This window comes from Callithrix jacchus, chromosome 19 (genome assembly GCF_049354715.1).
Source record: "Callithrix jacchus isolate 240 chromosome 19, calJac240_pri, whole genome shotgun sequence".
Classification (NCBI taxonomy): Eukaryota; Metazoa; Chordata; class Mammalia; order Primates; family Cebidae; genus Callithrix; species Callithrix jacchus.
The window spans coordinates 26,477,896-26,495,078 of NC_133520.1; the positions used below are offsets into that span (position 1 = coordinate 26,477,896).

At 35.5% G+C, this 17,183-nt stretch overlaps 1 pseudogene; it reads left to right on the forward strand.

Moving 5' to 3' along the window:
* Window positions 1-12,852, forward strand: part of LOC144580328 (uncharacterized) — a 131,677-nt pseudogene extending 118,825 nt beyond the window's left edge.
* The last annotated feature ends 4,331 nt before the right edge of the window (window positions 12,853-17,183 follow it).

The following is a 17,183-nucleotide window of genomic DNA, read 5'->3' on the forward strand; positions in this document are numbered from 1 at the left end:
ACTGTCTTCAAGCATACTAGTTACGTCCCTCAAGGTTTGTGCCTTCTGCAAATTATTCAAATAAATTCCATTGCAGTTGGTAATGTTACAGAATCAGATGTGGCTAAGCACTATACCTCTTTGTTTATCACTAGAGGTTAACCTCCAGCAGGTTATCAATCTTAACGTGTTTTAATGTACACTTACCATATAAATCTCAAATTCAGCAATCTTAGATGTAGGCTAAAAACTCTCAGTCATGCCTAGTTCCATTAGGAAATCGTTTCCATCCAAAATCTGCCCCTCTCCCTCTCTAGTTGTGACACCAAGTAGAGCTCCAAAACTTTCCTTTATAATTTCAAAGTTGGACCACTGATCCAGGTCTAGCCATAAAAGCACTTAATTTCTCTGTCCTAGTGATTATTCTAGCATAGGCAGGTGACTCAATCTGGACCAACAGGGTTTTTTCTCAGAAACATTTTATGTAGAGTAAAAGAAAAAGGGACATTTTTCAAGTATAGTTCTGAAAAAATATAAATTGGGGGCTGCTGGCAGTCTCCTTACTGTATCAGGAAAGTTTATAGTAAGGCAATATAAGGTTAAGTGAAAGCAAGCATATGGAACAAGGAGAGTTCTCTTTGCACTGCAGCTCCAGCTTCCTACCTATCTCACTATATGAAGAACCAACTTGGTTTCCTGAGCCATAAAAATCTCCATTCTGTTCCACTACCTTGAACTAGATTTCTATCTCTTGGAATTTAAAGAATCAAGAGTAACATTTCATATTTTCATTGAAATAATGAAATACTTTTTCATACATTACTTAAAAAAATCAAGAAAACTTTGACTAAGGTGTTTTAATAGTTTGAAAACATTTTTTAAAAATTTAGTATGATCACTATTAGAACCTATTATTTTCTACTTCTTTTGCTCTATGTTTGAAAATAATTTATTTAGCATTCTATTATAAAATAGCAATGAATATTGATGTCAAGTCTAGTAACAAGTAATTTTCAATATCTTCCTTTTGAAAAATTGGGAATTCTGGGAAAATAGCAGTGACAGCATTATTTTTTAATGTTGCCAAGTCACCCATCAAAACAGACAGATTTATGAAAGTGATGGGCTGAAACTAAATAAATAACTTCCACAACTAAACTGGCATGTTATCTCAACAAACCCCAAATATGAGTTGTGTAGGGTAGGGGCAGGCCAGGATCCATATAAATACTATACAGGTATGAATAAAAGAAGATGGAAGTAATGAGGTATCTGACATATTTGAAAACAGGAAAACCCAAAAATAGCCAAAGCTATGCACTAGAAATCATGCAGGCCAGTTTTAGATCAGCCGCTGAGAACGTGAGATGTTTTGTGAGTAAGGGGTGCAGAAACGAAAGCAGTGTAGGCCATATCGACGATGTCTTAAAACTAATTATTTAAATCTCTCTTCCTGGACAAAGTCCTACAGTGAGGAGAAAATGAGGAACAAAATACAAATTGACCAGGACAAAGGAAAATAAATGTATTAGTCAGGTAGGGCTGCCATAACAAAATACCATAGACTGAGTGGCTGAAATAACGTTCACTTTCTGACAGTTCTGGAAGCTAGAAATCCAAGATCAAAGTGCCAGAAAATTTGGTTTCTGGTGACTGCATTCTTCCTGGTTTACGAACAGCCATCCTCTATGTCTTGACATGCCCTTGCCTCCTTGTGGTTGTGAAGGGAGAGAGACCTCTATAATGTCTCTTCCTCTTCTAAGGACCCAGTCCTATTGCAGTAAGACCCCACCCTATCACCTCACTTAACCCTCATTATGTTCTTATAGGTCACATCTTCAGATCAGCCACATTGAAAATTAAAGCTTCAACATATGAATTTGGGGAAAGGAGGAGACAAAATACAGTCCATTACAAGGAAGCAAAGAAAATAGAAGTTCTATGTAAAAGTGAAGACAAGTATTACACAAAAACAAGAAACCTCTAGAAGTACAGAATCACATTTGTTAACACTTCATAAGAATAACATAATTCAGTTGTAGAGTGATAAAGTTAAAATGGCTGTCCTGACCCATCCCCTGCCTTAAAAAATTTAGGAAGTAAAAATAAACAACAGAAAGTAATTGTGGCTGAATCCCAAACAATATTACCATAATTAAAAGGATAATAAAGAACAAAGTAACACTTTTACAGGAAGAAAAAAAGGACCACACAGATATGTCCATGAAACAGATAACAACTGTGAACTAATATTTCAAAATCAGCCAAAGAAAATTAAGAAAACAAAATATGAAAATAAATACATAAATCAGAATCACAAAATAAATAAAGAAAGACGTCTGGTTTTAGGTCCAACACACAAAGAGCTTAGAAGCCAACATGGACACCCACAAAAAAAAAAAAAAAAAGGTGAACAAACTAAAAATTAATGAATTTTCTTAGATTCATCAGAGAATTGAGGTCACAAGGCAAAATGCCATACCAAAATCTGGAAAGACATGTGAATATAGAGAATCAAGCTGAGATCAGATTACCTGAAGCAGAAGCTGCGTGAGCCAGTAATTGACAGAAACAGTTAAATAGTTATTTTTATGAATTGCTAGAGGTAGAATGTGGATTAGCAGGAGAGATAAAAACACTTGGGAACTGCTTTTAGGTAGACTTCCACACTTGAGTGAGTTTTACTTTCAGAAACCCAACTATGTTGTCATGGCTAAAATCAGAGAAAAATCCTGTCCTGTTTCTGGTAGGAGAAAGGAAAATGTAATCACTTAGAAAGATACCCAGAGTGTTTTCTGTAACAAAGGACTGCCTTCTACGGGAAACTACATTACCTAAGCTCTGCCTCCTTGTAGAAAAGTCAATTGGCTACCTCAAATCTCCTCCAGCCTTCCTGTCTCCCATAATGGGAGGGGAAAAAAGGCCCAGAAGTATTTCTGAATGTGATAGCCCCATCACTCAGTCTCACTAAATAAGAGATTAAATCATAAGGTTATAGAATACTTTCTGGCTCCACCAATTTGCCACCAGATTGATAGGGCTCCAGTATAACAGCAGATTCCAACTGAAAGACCTGTAGGACACAGACCCTATTTAAGACGTTCTTAGACAAACCCAAGAACAACAAAGGAGAAAAAGGAAGCAAGAAATACCTACTCTTCTGGCACCTATAGTTACAGCGAACAGGAAGCATAGCTCAAATCCTAACAAGATCAATACAAAATCAAAGCCTAATTACCTCAGTTTCTATCATTTCCAGATTCCAAAAAAAAGAACAAAGAAAAAAAAAATACAAGCATGCTAAAAGGCTCAAAACACAGTGAAAAGAGACCAGGGAAACATCAGAACCAGACTTAGATTTGACATCGACTTTGGAATTACCAGAGAATTTAAACTGTGATTAATATAATATGAGCTCTGATGGAAAAAATAGACAACACACAAGGAGAAATGTATAGTGTAAGCAGAACTTTACATTAGAAAGAACAGTTAAAAGGTGCTACAAATAAAAAACACTAACAAAAAATGAAGAATGTTTTGCTGGACTCACCAGTAGACTAGAAATAGTAAAGGAAGGAATCACTGAGCTTGAAAATAATATTAAGAGAAATTCAAAATTAAATGTAAAGGGAAAATAATTTGTTTAATGGAACATAATATTCAAGAACTCTGGGACAATTACAAAAGGTGTAGCATACATATGATTATAATACAACAGAGAAGAAAATGAGAAGTAAGCAAAAGAAAAATTTGAAGCAATATAGCTAATATTTACTATTATAGATGGTGTCCTCAATACTCTCCTTTCAGTCTTGATAGATCATTAGATTTATGCAGGAAATCAGTAAGTAAAGGCAGTAAACAAATGCGGTAAGTAAAATGCAGAAAATCAGTAAGAATACAGTTGATCTTCACAGTACCATAAACCAACTGGTATATATTAATATAGCAGACTATATTAATATATCATTAAACATTCACCACGGCAGACCACATTCTGAGCCATTAAAAAAATCTTTAAATTTTTTAAGGAATAATGCAAAATATGCTCTCAGACCACAATATTAAACCAGAAACATAGGGAAAGAAATCACAAAATATTTGGATATTAAACAGTAACACTTTTTAATAACACATTCAGGAAAAAATATTCAAGAAAAATTTTAAAATATTTTGAACTAAATGAAATAAAACACCAAAATATGTAATATGAAGTAGAAGCAGTACTTCAAGGTAAATCTACAGCATTGAATGTATATGTTACCAAGGAAAATAGATCTAAATCAATAATCTAAACTTCTACCTTAAGAAACTAAAGAAAGAAGAGCAACATAAACCTAAAACAAGCAGAAGAAAAGAAAGAAATCAAGCAGAAATCAATGAAATTTAAAACAAAAATATATATTTAAAAAATCAACCAAATCAAAAACTGGCACTTTGAAAAGATGAATAAAATTTATAAACCTCTAATCAAGAAAATTAGAGAAGACATAAATTACTGAAATATGAAATAAAAGAGGGACATCACTACTGGTTTCGCGTACATTAAAAGAATAATAAAGGATGTTATGGAAAACTGTACCCACACATTTTGATAACTTAGATGAAATAGACTTTTTAAAAGATATAAACTAACCAAACTCACAAAGGAGAAATAGATCTTCTGAATAATCCCATATCCATGAAATAAATTAGGTCAATATTAATAAACTTGCAAAATTTAGTCACCAGGACCAGATAACATCACTGGTGAATTCTACCAAATATTTGAGAAAGAAATGACAAAAATTCTTCAGAATCTTTTCTAAAAACAAGATTACATTCCAACTGATTACATGAGTCTATCATTATCAAAATACCAAAACCAGATAAAAATATCTAAAGGATAGCAACAAGTCAATCTCTCTCATAAAAATAGATGTAAAAATTATCAATGATTTCTTTATCCAGCCTATCACAATGGGCATTTGGGTTGGTTCCAAGTCTTTGCTATTGTAAATAGTGCTGCAATGAACATACGTGTGTGTGTGTGTGTGTGTGTGTGTGTGTGTGTGTGTGTGCCTTTATAGTAGAATGATTTAAAGGGGAGGGAAAGCATTAGGACAAATATTTAATACATGTCAGGCTAAAAACCTAGATGTCGGGTTGATGGGTGCAGTAAACCATCATGGCACATGTAAACCTATGTAACAAACCTGCACATTCAGCACATGTATTCTAAAACTTAGAGTAAATTATAAAATAAATAAATAATCTTGTTGAGGTAGAATGTGCCTCCTTCACAGAGAGGAACCAGAATAGTAAGTAGGTACATTGTGAACAGATCATCTAGGAGAGAATTAGGATACACAGAGAAGCAATGAGAAGCACCAAAAGTATTTAAGGAGAGAGTTTAAGGTTGTTCACCCAACCAGGGACTGGCTGAGAGCTGGGAGAGACTCCTGAATGTGGTGAACTGTAAGAGAGAAACCCCCAGGGCTCTAAGCTCTGAAATGGGTGTTTACAACCTTGGCTTCAGAAGAACCCCTTGACCCATGCAAGCCTTGGGCCTGACATAGGAAGCTGTCTAGAAATAAACTTGCATCTGTGGGAAAAAATTTCTCTCCGACAGAGGCCACTGCACAGAGACTTTGCTCCGGAAAGTGAATTCACACAGAATCCCACAGGCACCCAAGCCTAGAGTATGTTTAGCTGAATGCTATTTTGAGAGCGTAGATACTAGGGATCTATAGACAGCTGAGGCTACTGCACTGCTCCAAGGAGGAAGAGGAGAGACCAGTTGCTCCCACACACCCCTAATTCCCTACTGCAGGCTGCTGTTGAGACTGAGAATGAGCAGACCACACTCCTCACAGCATTTTGCCCACATTGCTTGCTTGGAAAGACCCCCTTCTCTCTGGTCCCTGGCTTAAGACAACATTGTGAAAGTTTAATGCTGGGCTTCACTCTGCCTTTAGGCTGAGTTCAGGCTAATACAGCTGCAGCTGCCACCTGGCCAAAAGGGACAGGGAAACCTTGCTCTCCTGTACATTTCTAGGACTACATCCACTGCCCAACAACGTGCTGCTGTGTGACCAAGAAGTGAGTGGGCCACATTCATCACAGCTTCTTGCCGACACTGCCTGACAAAGACTGCCGTCCCTGTCACAGTCTCAGGACACCATTTTGAGAGTTTAACACTAGGCTGTGTTGCAGACTCAGGTGAAGTTTGAGCTCACATGGCTACAGCTGCTACCCAGCTGAGGATGAACAGAAAAACCAGGCCCTTTTATGTGTACATAGGTGCCTAGCATAATACACATCACCCTGCTCTCTGCTGCTATGAGACTGACATTTAAGCAGACTACACTCTCCATAGCCTCTTGCCCATGTTGCTCACCTGGGTTGGGACCCCACTGTCTCTGGTCCCAGGCCCAAGGTACCATTTTGAAAGTTTAATATTGGGGTGTGCATCCTTTTTGACTGAGTTTGAGACAACACAACTGCAGCTACCACCCAGCCTGGGGAAGAACAGGGAAAACCAAGCTCTCCTAAGCACATTTAGAAGAATACTCACCCCATGATATGGACAGCTGTGAAACTGAGGACTAGGCTGCCCAACCCATCACAGCTATCATCAATGCCAACACAAACAACTTGGGTCCCAGTGGGTTGCTTTACTACCACTACTGCCATTACTCAAATGATACCAGCTACCAAGGGACCTGAGAACCTTCCTATGTACCTGGCTCAATTCTCTCAATATTAGCTTCTAAACAAAACACCCGAAGGCCCAAGAAATGGCCGTTCAGGACTCACTAACACTGGTGCCAGCATAATTTATTCTGGCTACCAAAAACAGGCACATTCAGCTGCTACCATCATGGCCCAAAGAATGGCTCAGTTGGTGTCCAAATCCCCCAAAAAACTTCAGCACAGCCTCAATTAATAACCATAACCTAAGCCACCAAAGAAATCACAAACACCACTGACCCTGTGTACTGCCAAAGAAGACATTCAAAACTCACACTGCCACAGGTACCCAAAATCAAAGCCAGTGTTCTACTCAATCAACAACAGTTATATATCTTCAGGAAAAAAATTCTTCACTACAGAGGCAATTTCAAAAACCTGGAACAAGCATCTACTTCACAGAGACACAGATATCAATGGAAGGACACAGGATATGTGAACAAGGAATAAAACATCACAAAAGAATCACAATTGTCTAACAATAGATCCCAATCAAAAAGAATTCCTCAAAATACTAGAAAAAGAATTTAAGATATTAATTTAATAAAATCTCATTTAAATGCAATAGAAATCTGAAAACCAATACAAAGAAATCAGAAAATCAATTTAGTAAATGAATAAGAAATTTACCAAGAAGATAGATATCTTGAAATAAATAAATAAATAAATAAATGTCTGGGGACTATAACTCATGCCAATAATTCCAAGACTTTGGGAGGCCAAGGCAGGTAGATCACTTGAGCTGGTACCAAATTAGGAAATTTGAGACCAGCCTAAGTAACATGGCAAAACCCTGTTTAAAAAAAAAAAAAAAATACAAAACTTATTTGGGTGTGGTGGCATGTGCCTGTAGTCACAGCTACTGGGGAGGCTGAACTGGGAGGATGGTATCTGTCTAGGAGGTAAAGGTTACAATGAGCTGAGATTGTGCCAGTGCACTCTAGCCTGGGCAACAGAACCAGACCTTATCTCAAAAATAAAATAAAATAAAAGTTAATTAAATACATTTTAAAAATTAAACAATTCTGGAGCTAAAAAATTCATTCAAATTAATAAAAAATACATTCAAAAGTTTTAATACTAGAATAGGACAAGCAGAAAAACTATTCTTAAACTGTAAGATAGGTATTTTCATTCAAGAAGAAGAAGAATAAAGAATAAGGCCAGGTGTGGTGGCTCACACCTGCAATCTCAGCACTTTTGGAGACTGAGGTGGATGGAGTTCAGCAGTTTGAGACCAGCCTGGCCAACATAGTGAAACCCCATCTCTATTAAAAATACAAAAAAATTAGCTAGGCATGATGGTGGGCACCTGAAATCCCAGCTACTATGGAGGCTGAGGCAGGAGAATTGCTTAAACCTGAGAGGTGGAGGTTGTAGGGAGGATTGCACCATGGGATTCCAGCCCAAGCAACAGTGTGAGACTCCATCTTAAAAACAAAATGAAAAAGACTTCAGGATGTTTGAGAGTACATAAAGAGGTTGCACTTATAAATTATTAGTATTCCTAAGAAAGAAAATAAGTCAAATAGGTTCCTCAAAACCTATTTCAGGAAATAATCAGTAAAAACTTTCCAAGTCTAGCAAAAGTGTTAGATATCCAGATACAAGAGGCCCAGTGATCACCAGAAAATACATTGCAGAAAGAACCTTACCATAGCATATTATGTTCAGAATATCTAAAATCAAAGTGAACGAAAGAATTTTAAAACTAGCAAGAGTAAAGCATCTGGTCACCTATAAAGGAAACCCCATCCAAATAACAGCATACTTTTCAACAGAAACCTTATAGGCGAGAAGAGAATGGAATGGCATGTTTGAAGTGCTGAAAAACAAAAACCACCGTCAACTAAGAATGTTATATCCTACCAGAATAAACTTTATAAATGAAGAAGAAATAGTCATCCCCTCACAAGCAAATGCTGAGAGAACTTGCCATTATCAGAACAGCTCTATAGGAAATGCTCATATGTATCTTAAACATGGGAACAAGGGGTCAATATTTACTATCATGAAAATATTAAAAAAATTGATGATTCAAATTACATCATGGCATAATTTTATCAAACCACAAAGACAAAATGTGAAAAAGATAGAATTTATAAAACAGCTTGAAAACAATTAACAATATGACAGGAAAAGAGCCTCACATATCAACTTTAAATGTAAATGGATTAAATAATCCATTTAAAAGATATAGATTGGCAAAATGGATAAAAAAAAACATGATCCAACTATATGCTGCTTATAAGAAACTCATCTTATATATAAGACATCTATAGACTGAAAGTAAAAGGGTGGAAAGATATTCCATGCAAAGGAAAAACAAAAGAGAGCAGGAGTAGCTATCTTCATATCAGATAAAATAAGCTTTATGTCAAAAACAATAAAAAAAGATTTAAAAAGATAATTATATAATTATAAAGAAATCAATTCAGCAAGATAATATAACAATCCCAATATATATGCACCCAACATTAGAGTATCCAATTCTTGGATCAGAAGAATTAATATAGTTAAAATGACCAAGGGCCAATGCAACCCACAGGTTCAATGCAATCTCTATCAAAATACCAATGTTATTTTATATGAAACCAAAAAAGAGCCCAAACAGTCAAAGCAATCCTAAGCAAAAAGAACAAAGTTGGAGGTGTCACATTGCCTGACTTCAAACTATACTATAAGACTATAGTAACCAAAATAGCATAGTACTGGAATAGAAATAGACACAAAGAGATCCCAGAAATAAAATCACATACTTACAGTCAACTGATCTTTGATAAAGTTGATAATAACAAGGAATGGGGAAAAGACACCCTTTTTAATACATGGTGCTAGAAAAATTGGATTGCCATATGCAAAAGAATAAATATGCACCCTATATATTACTATATAAAAAAATCAACTCCAGATGGGTTAGACTTGAATATAAGAACTAAAACTATAAAAATACTAGAAGAAAACCTAGGAAAAATTATTCTAGACCTTGGTTTAGGAAAAAAATATATATATCACTGAGAACTCAAAAGCACAGGCAACAAAAACAAAAATAGAGAAATGGGACTTACCTAAAAATCTTCTGTTTGGCAAAAGAAATAATTAACAGACTGAACAGACAACTTAAGGAACTGGAGAAAATACTTCCAAATATTTGTGCTATACCTTCAGCAGGTGACTAATATCCAGAATTTACAAAAAACTCAAATAATTCAACAAAATCCTGAAATAATCCACTAAAAAGTGGGCTAAGGACATGAATAGACATTTTATAAAAGAAGACAAATGGCCAATAAGCATATGAAAAGACAACTCATTATTACTGATCATCAGAGAAGTGCAAATTAAAACCACAATGAGATATTATTTTATACCAATGAGAATGGCTCGTTAAAAAAGCTAAAAATAACAGATGCTAGTGAGGATGTGGAGAAAAAAGAATGCTTATCCACTAATGGTAGGAATGCAAATCAGTACAACCTCTATGGAAAACCAAATGGAGATTTCTCAAAGACATACTAATAGAACTACCATATGATCCAGAATCCCTGGCACTGGGTATCTACTCAAGGGAAAGAAAGTATTATATCAATAAGATACTAGCATTCATATGTTTATTGCAGCACTATTTACAATAGTAATGATATGGAATCAACCTAAGTGTCCATAAATGGGGGACTGGATAAAGAAAATGTTTTATACACACACACACACACACACACAAAATATGCTCCCCCAACCCACTGCTAGCCAAAAAAATTAGCTGGGTGTTGTGGTGTGAGCCTGTAGTCCCAGCTGTTTGGGAGATTGGTGTGGGAGGATCACCTAAGCCTGGAGAGGACCAAGCTGCAGTGAGCAACAATCACTGTACTCCAGCCTGGATGACAGAGTGAGATTTGTCTCAAATAATAAATAAATAAATCTTTCATTCAAAAAAAAGGTCCACACATGAAGTAAGGATTTCAAACTTCAAACTGAAAGTATCTACCATGTTTCTGAAAAATAAACCCAGGACAAACAACACCAAGTGTGGCAGGCAGATCAACCCTATCTAAAGCTGTCTGCACCTTCTTCCCCAGGATTGTAAACATGTTACTTTGCATGGCAAAGGGAGTCTCTTATTGTGAATAAGGTTAAGGACCTTGAGATGAGGACTTTCCCCTATAATATCTGGGTAAACCTGATCTAATCACATGGACCCTTGTGGGAATAGAAGCTTTCCCTACTGAAAATGCATCAGTGAGAGATATGACAATGCTGCTTTGAAGATGCAGTAAGAGGTCAATAAGCCAAGGAATCTGGACAGCCTCTAGAAGCTGGACAGGACAAGCAAACAAATTCTGCCTCAGGGTTCCGTCAAGGAATGTATCATTACTGATTTATCCCAGTGAGATTCATTTTGGGCATCTGACCAAGAAAATTGTAAGATATAAATATGTGGTATTTTTAAGCCATTAAACTGGTGGTATTTTGTTATAGCAGCAATAGAAAAAAATAATATACCAAAATAATGTAATAAAGCAGTAGACTTTAAAGAAAAAATTATTTGGTCATCAAAGCAAGAAAGTGAAATTATAATTAAACTTCTCAATGACATTGCTATTGAAGGTCAGCAATGACAGAAGGTGACAGTAATATTTTTAAGACAGTAAAAGAAAAAAGTGTGAGCTGAAGATTTAATATTCAGTTATTGACAAATTTTAACAACATGCAAGTTCATGTGGAATATCCTTAAATATTTTCTAAAGAACCTTCTAGAAAATGAGCTTCAGAGGACAAAAATGACTAGAAAGACATTAACAAAAAGACTGTTATGTCTTCAGAAACTGAAATTGTTAGTATAAGAGAAAGAAGATATGTGTGTAAAAATCTGAATTAATTAGAAAGTATGAACATGCAATGTGATATATTTTATCTTTAAAATTGGTGCCATGAGAAGTGCTGGCAGGGGCTACCCCCACCCCCCCACCCCCCAGTTTCTAGATGATGCTGTGACTGATCCCAGGCTTAGAGCCAGAGCTGTGAGTGAGGCAGTGAAAGAGTGGCAGGAATCAGTGATATTCCTGCCACAGTGTGGCTGTGGGTTTCACACCAGAGGAGTGGCAGCTGCTTGATTGTGCTGACAGAACCCTGTATTGGGATGTGATGTTGGAGAACTATAGAAACCTCTTCTCAGGGGGATGTTCAGTTACCAAAACAAAAGTGATCCTCAAGGCAGAGCAAGAACAAGAGCCATGGATGATGGAGGGAGTGAACCCACACCAGAGCTCTCCAGAATCTGACTGCTCACTTGTTGATGAACCAGAGAAGCATCAGGAAAGCAAAGACAAATTTTTGAAGTCAGTTTTGCTCATGTTCAATAAAATTTTGACTATGGAGAGAATCCACCATTATAATATGAGCACAAATCTTAATCTAATGAGAAAAAAATCATATAATTAATATGAGAAGTGTTTGCCACCTAATTTAGACTTACTTAATTATAATACAAGTTATACTGGAGAAAACACTTAGGAATGCAGAGAATGGAGGAAATCCTTCAAAAAGAAGTTTCATTTCATTAAACATGAAAAAAATCATACAAGGAAAGCCTATAGCAGGAAGGCACACCTTGCAACTCATCAGAAAATTCATAATGGAGAGAAACCCTTTGTGTGCAATTGTTGTGGGAAGGTGTTTATGCATAAAGCCCAACTTGTGGTCCACCAGGGACTTCACACTGGAGAGAAGGCTTATGAGTGCAGTCAATGTGGGAAAACATTCACTTGGAACTCCTCATTCAATCAACATGGAAAAGCTCATACACTTGAGAACTCATTTGATTGTAAGGAATGTGGGAAAACCTTCAGGCATAGTGTTTCCCTTTATAAACGTTCCAGATTTCATACGGGAGAGAAACCCTATCAATGTATCATATGTGGCCAAGCCTATGGCAACACACCCATGCTTGTTACACATCAAAGAATTCATACAGGAGAGAAACTTTGTGGATGTACTGAATGTGGCAAAGCCTTCATCAAGAAGTCTCATCTTCTCAGACATCAGATAACTCATACAGGAGAGAAGCCCTATGAATGTAACAGATGTGGGAAAGCGTTTTCCCAGAAGTCAAATCTTATTGTACATCAGAAAATTTATACATAATATTCACTTTATGAACATGAGAAGGCCTTATGAAATATTTGTTAAATCTTATTAAATACTAAAGAATTCATGGTGAAGAGACGTCCACAATTTAAATGAATTTGGAAGAGTAGATTCCCTTAAAAAACAAGCAATGCCAATCATGTTCTGTAAGTGATAATAAACTTTTTACAGAAAATATTACAGAAAACAACTATAAATAATAGAACTTGGAAAGTAAGCATAACTTAAATAATCAAAGAACCAGTGAAAACTACATTTACTATTCCTGATTTTAATTTTTATAATAAAATAATTATGCAAATGAGTATAAAATATATGCTTGTACATTATATTAAATTATGCCTATTAAGAGTTTCTACAGTAAATAACACATTTTTTCTTCCAATGTTAACATGCATAATTAAGTGGGAAACTGTGGTTTAACATGTAGTATGAATTTCAGTAATATATTCATCCATTTGCTGGCACTTTTTTAAATTAAAAATATACTTAAAAATGTAGTAGAAACATCCCTACATAGTAATGTGGTATACTATTTTTTTAATTGTACTTTTGGTTCTTAGGTACATGTGCAGATCATGTAGGATTGCTGCATAGGTACATACATAGCAGGGTGGTTTGTTGCCTCCATCCCCCCATCACCTATGTCTAGCATTTCTCCCCATGTTATCCCTCACCACCCTCCCCACCCCACACTGTCCCTTCCCTAGTTCCCTCACCAACAGACCTCAGTGTGTGATGCTCTCTTCCCTGTGTCCAAGTGTTCTCATCGTTCAGCACCCACCTACAAGTGAGAACATGCAGTGTTAGATTTTCTGTTCTTGTCTCAATTTGCTGGGAGTGGTGGTTTCCAGATTCATCCATGTCCCTACAGGGGACATGAACACATTGTTTCTTACAGCTGCATAGTATTCCATGGTGTATATGTTGCTGGTACTTTTATTGGGCATGACAATGTTACTGAATTTGAGTCTTCTTTAATTGCACAACTGAAGACTTCTTATTAAAATTCATATAAATATGTGGTCCTATGTATGTAAATACCAGAACAAAAAAATTTAACAAGACACAAATTGAGGAGAGAAAGGCACTTGTATTCTGTATTACAATAAGTATTCAGTTGAGGAAAATAATTATTTAAATATGTAAATAAATAATTTGCACTTCAAAAAAAAAACAGCAAGAACATATACCTAGCTCTGTCTACAGAAAAAGAAGTAATTACTACCTAAACATAGTGAACAATCTAGGTGCAGTGTATGCAGCTAATATCTAAAACCCAGGCTACAGTTTCCAAGTACAATTTCCAGAGATCCTTAGAAAAAAGGAAACCAAGGTCTGGGAAATAAAATAAATAAGATTCCTCAAATATCTTGTTATATGAGATAGCATGTGTCTATTCAAAAATATTCAAGTAGTTTTAAAAGACCTTAGGAGCCAAATTGAAGCAGCTCTCACTGGCTAAAATCTCTTAATTTGATCGTCAATGAAAATAATAGTTACAAAGTGCTAAAGCATATTTTGAAAGTTTACTTCCATGAGTTTATTATAATACAGAAAAGGCCTAATGGATCATCATCAGAATATGTTTGGAACTTATACTCATTAATTTTAAAATAAGTATATAGAATCATTTATCCTGCCATTCTCATGCTAATGTACCACTGGGTACTCCAACAGTAGATCAGAGGATGTTTCACTATATAGTAGTATAGCAGCTAATAAATGAAAAAGAAAAGATGGAATAGAATTTAAGCATTTTGTACTGCTAATGAATTACTTGATCTAAGCATGGGGCATCAATATGTGCTCACATCACAAAAAGAAGAAAATCAGATATCTTGCCTTCTGATAGAACAATAACCATTCATCAAACTGTCTTGGAAAATAAAAACTGAACCCAAAACTGATCAATCTCTTAAGAGCAAAAGAAAAACACACATATGCACACACAAAAGCCAAAACTGATCAAAACTCTAGATCCACCTAGTAATATCCATAACATATAGAATACGAAGGAATCTGCTCAAGTACATGAAAACAACTTGTTTCTCTTCAACAAGGATAAAGAGCAAGAAAGCAAAGAGGGAAAAGGGGGGAGCTAGAGGAAGAAATTAAGGACTTAAAGGAATTTTAAAAATTAATTGACACATATGTATCCTGATTCAAGCTATAAATACATTTATAGCATTTGTGAGAAAATGGATAGTTCACATAAATACTGAATATTTTATAATATTAAAAATTAATGTTCACTTTTTTAATATTTATTTTTATTATGTTAACAAGTGAGTTCTTTTAAAGTTATATACTAAAATTTGGAGATATAAAACATGATATCTAGAATTTGCCTCAAAATTTTCTAGGCTGGAAGAAAATGAATATATGTAGTCAGTGGGGTATAGAGCACAACAAGAGTTGACAATTACTGAAGTTGTGTAATAGATACAAAGGGATTTCATTTTATTATTCTATGTCAATATATATTTGAAATTCTCAACCATTGTTTATAAACAATAAAATGTTTTTTAAAAAATGAAGACTGTTTGCCTTGCTCTGGCCTTAGGATGACTATTCTGTTCTTTTCTTTGAGATTACAACAAGTGTTACTGGCATTATAACATCAAGCACTGACCAGATTGCTTGGCCTGTGAACCTCCTATTGCATCTTCAAAGCCAGCATTGTCCTCTCTCCCACTGATGCATTTTCAGTAGTTTGAAATATAATGCTTAAGAATTGGTACCTTGAATACATGTAAAGCAACTCAGTTTCCTCTTAACTATGTCTCTTCCACCCTTTCCAGAATGATGATTTCTCTTATAAAGAAGAGGAAAACAGATGATTGGGGCAGAAATTAGCTTAGCCCTGGCAAAAAGTAAAAGGGCAGAGAGTTGAAGCAACTAACATCCCTCTAGGAATCCCTCTTGTAGGAGTGGATAACCTCAAATCTAAATTTGAAATATTTAGGATTGATTTTCAAGTACCAACACTTCTTATTTAGGCCACGAGAGAAGCTACAGATGGATATTGCAAATATTCTAGATTTGGAGTCCTCAATAGCTGAGTTTATTACTTTGTTAATGGGACAGCATCTATTGTTTAATATTGAGTTAAAAACTTATAATGCTTGCTTCTATATTTTTCACTCATATCTCATAATAATTTTAAAAGACATTTGTTTGATATTTTCTACCTACCTCCCAATCTCTGTGAATAATATTTAATATGTGACCTTTGTGAATAGAGAAATGCTAAAATTTATTGAAAGTTATATTCTATTATTCCTAACTTGAAATTAAGAGCTCATGATATGAAATGATTTGGATTTCTAATTTCCCCTCTCACAGCAAAGCAGTAGCATATACTCAGCTATGGGATAATATTGGCAAGCACAGCAATGAACTTTCACTGGAAACCCCAAACACTGAATGTTTCATCTTCCTTTCTTTTGTTTCTTCTTCTTTTTTTTCCCCCAGAAATCCCTATCATATAAGATATGCAATGCCATTTGTGCCAGACTGCTTTGCATAATAAAGGTTTCCTTCAGTTTTTCAGGCTTACATAGAAGAATCCCAAAGAGAACTAGGCAGCAACATCAACCACAAGAAAGAAAATTGCCCGTTTTTCACTGAAATTGCTCTTATTCTTTTTCTAAATTTTTTAACAATTTTTTCTTTTTAAATGTAAATACTTGTAAGAGTTCAGAAAAGATATCCAGTTATTAACATTTCAGGTATAATTAGTACTCTCTCTAATCCCCACCTTCTCCATGGAACAGTCTTCTTTAGAAGAAGTATTATTACCTCCCTACTTGTGTGGGCCCTCAGACATCTTCAAATAAGTGTCTGTAGGTGGGACTCTGATTATAAAGGCAGAGTGAAATTAATGTTATTAATGTACCAAGGTGTGAAGTATGAACTTCAACTGGCTTTCCCTAAAGAACTCTGCTGATTATGTGTTTGAAGCTACAGAAGATCTGTCTAAAACATCACTGTTGAAGCCTTTTACTAGCTCTTGTGCTAATAAGTGAAGAAAGTCTGTGGCTTTTCTATAATGTGGAGTCAGAGTGCTGACAAGCGGCTTATCAGCACTAATGATAACTGCTGTGTTTCAGCAGCCGGGATCAGAAGATGCATTTCACATTTGCATTTTTTTTCCAGAATTGAACACTTAAGAAATCAGTAGAATGTTGCCAGGAGCCTTGCTTGCAAGCTGCTGCCTTTGAGAATTTTTTCAAGCCCTAAAAGTGTAACCAGAATACCTTCAATTTCTTATGAATTTTTTAGTTCATGAGGACAGAATTGTAAGGTCTTCCATTATTCTAATC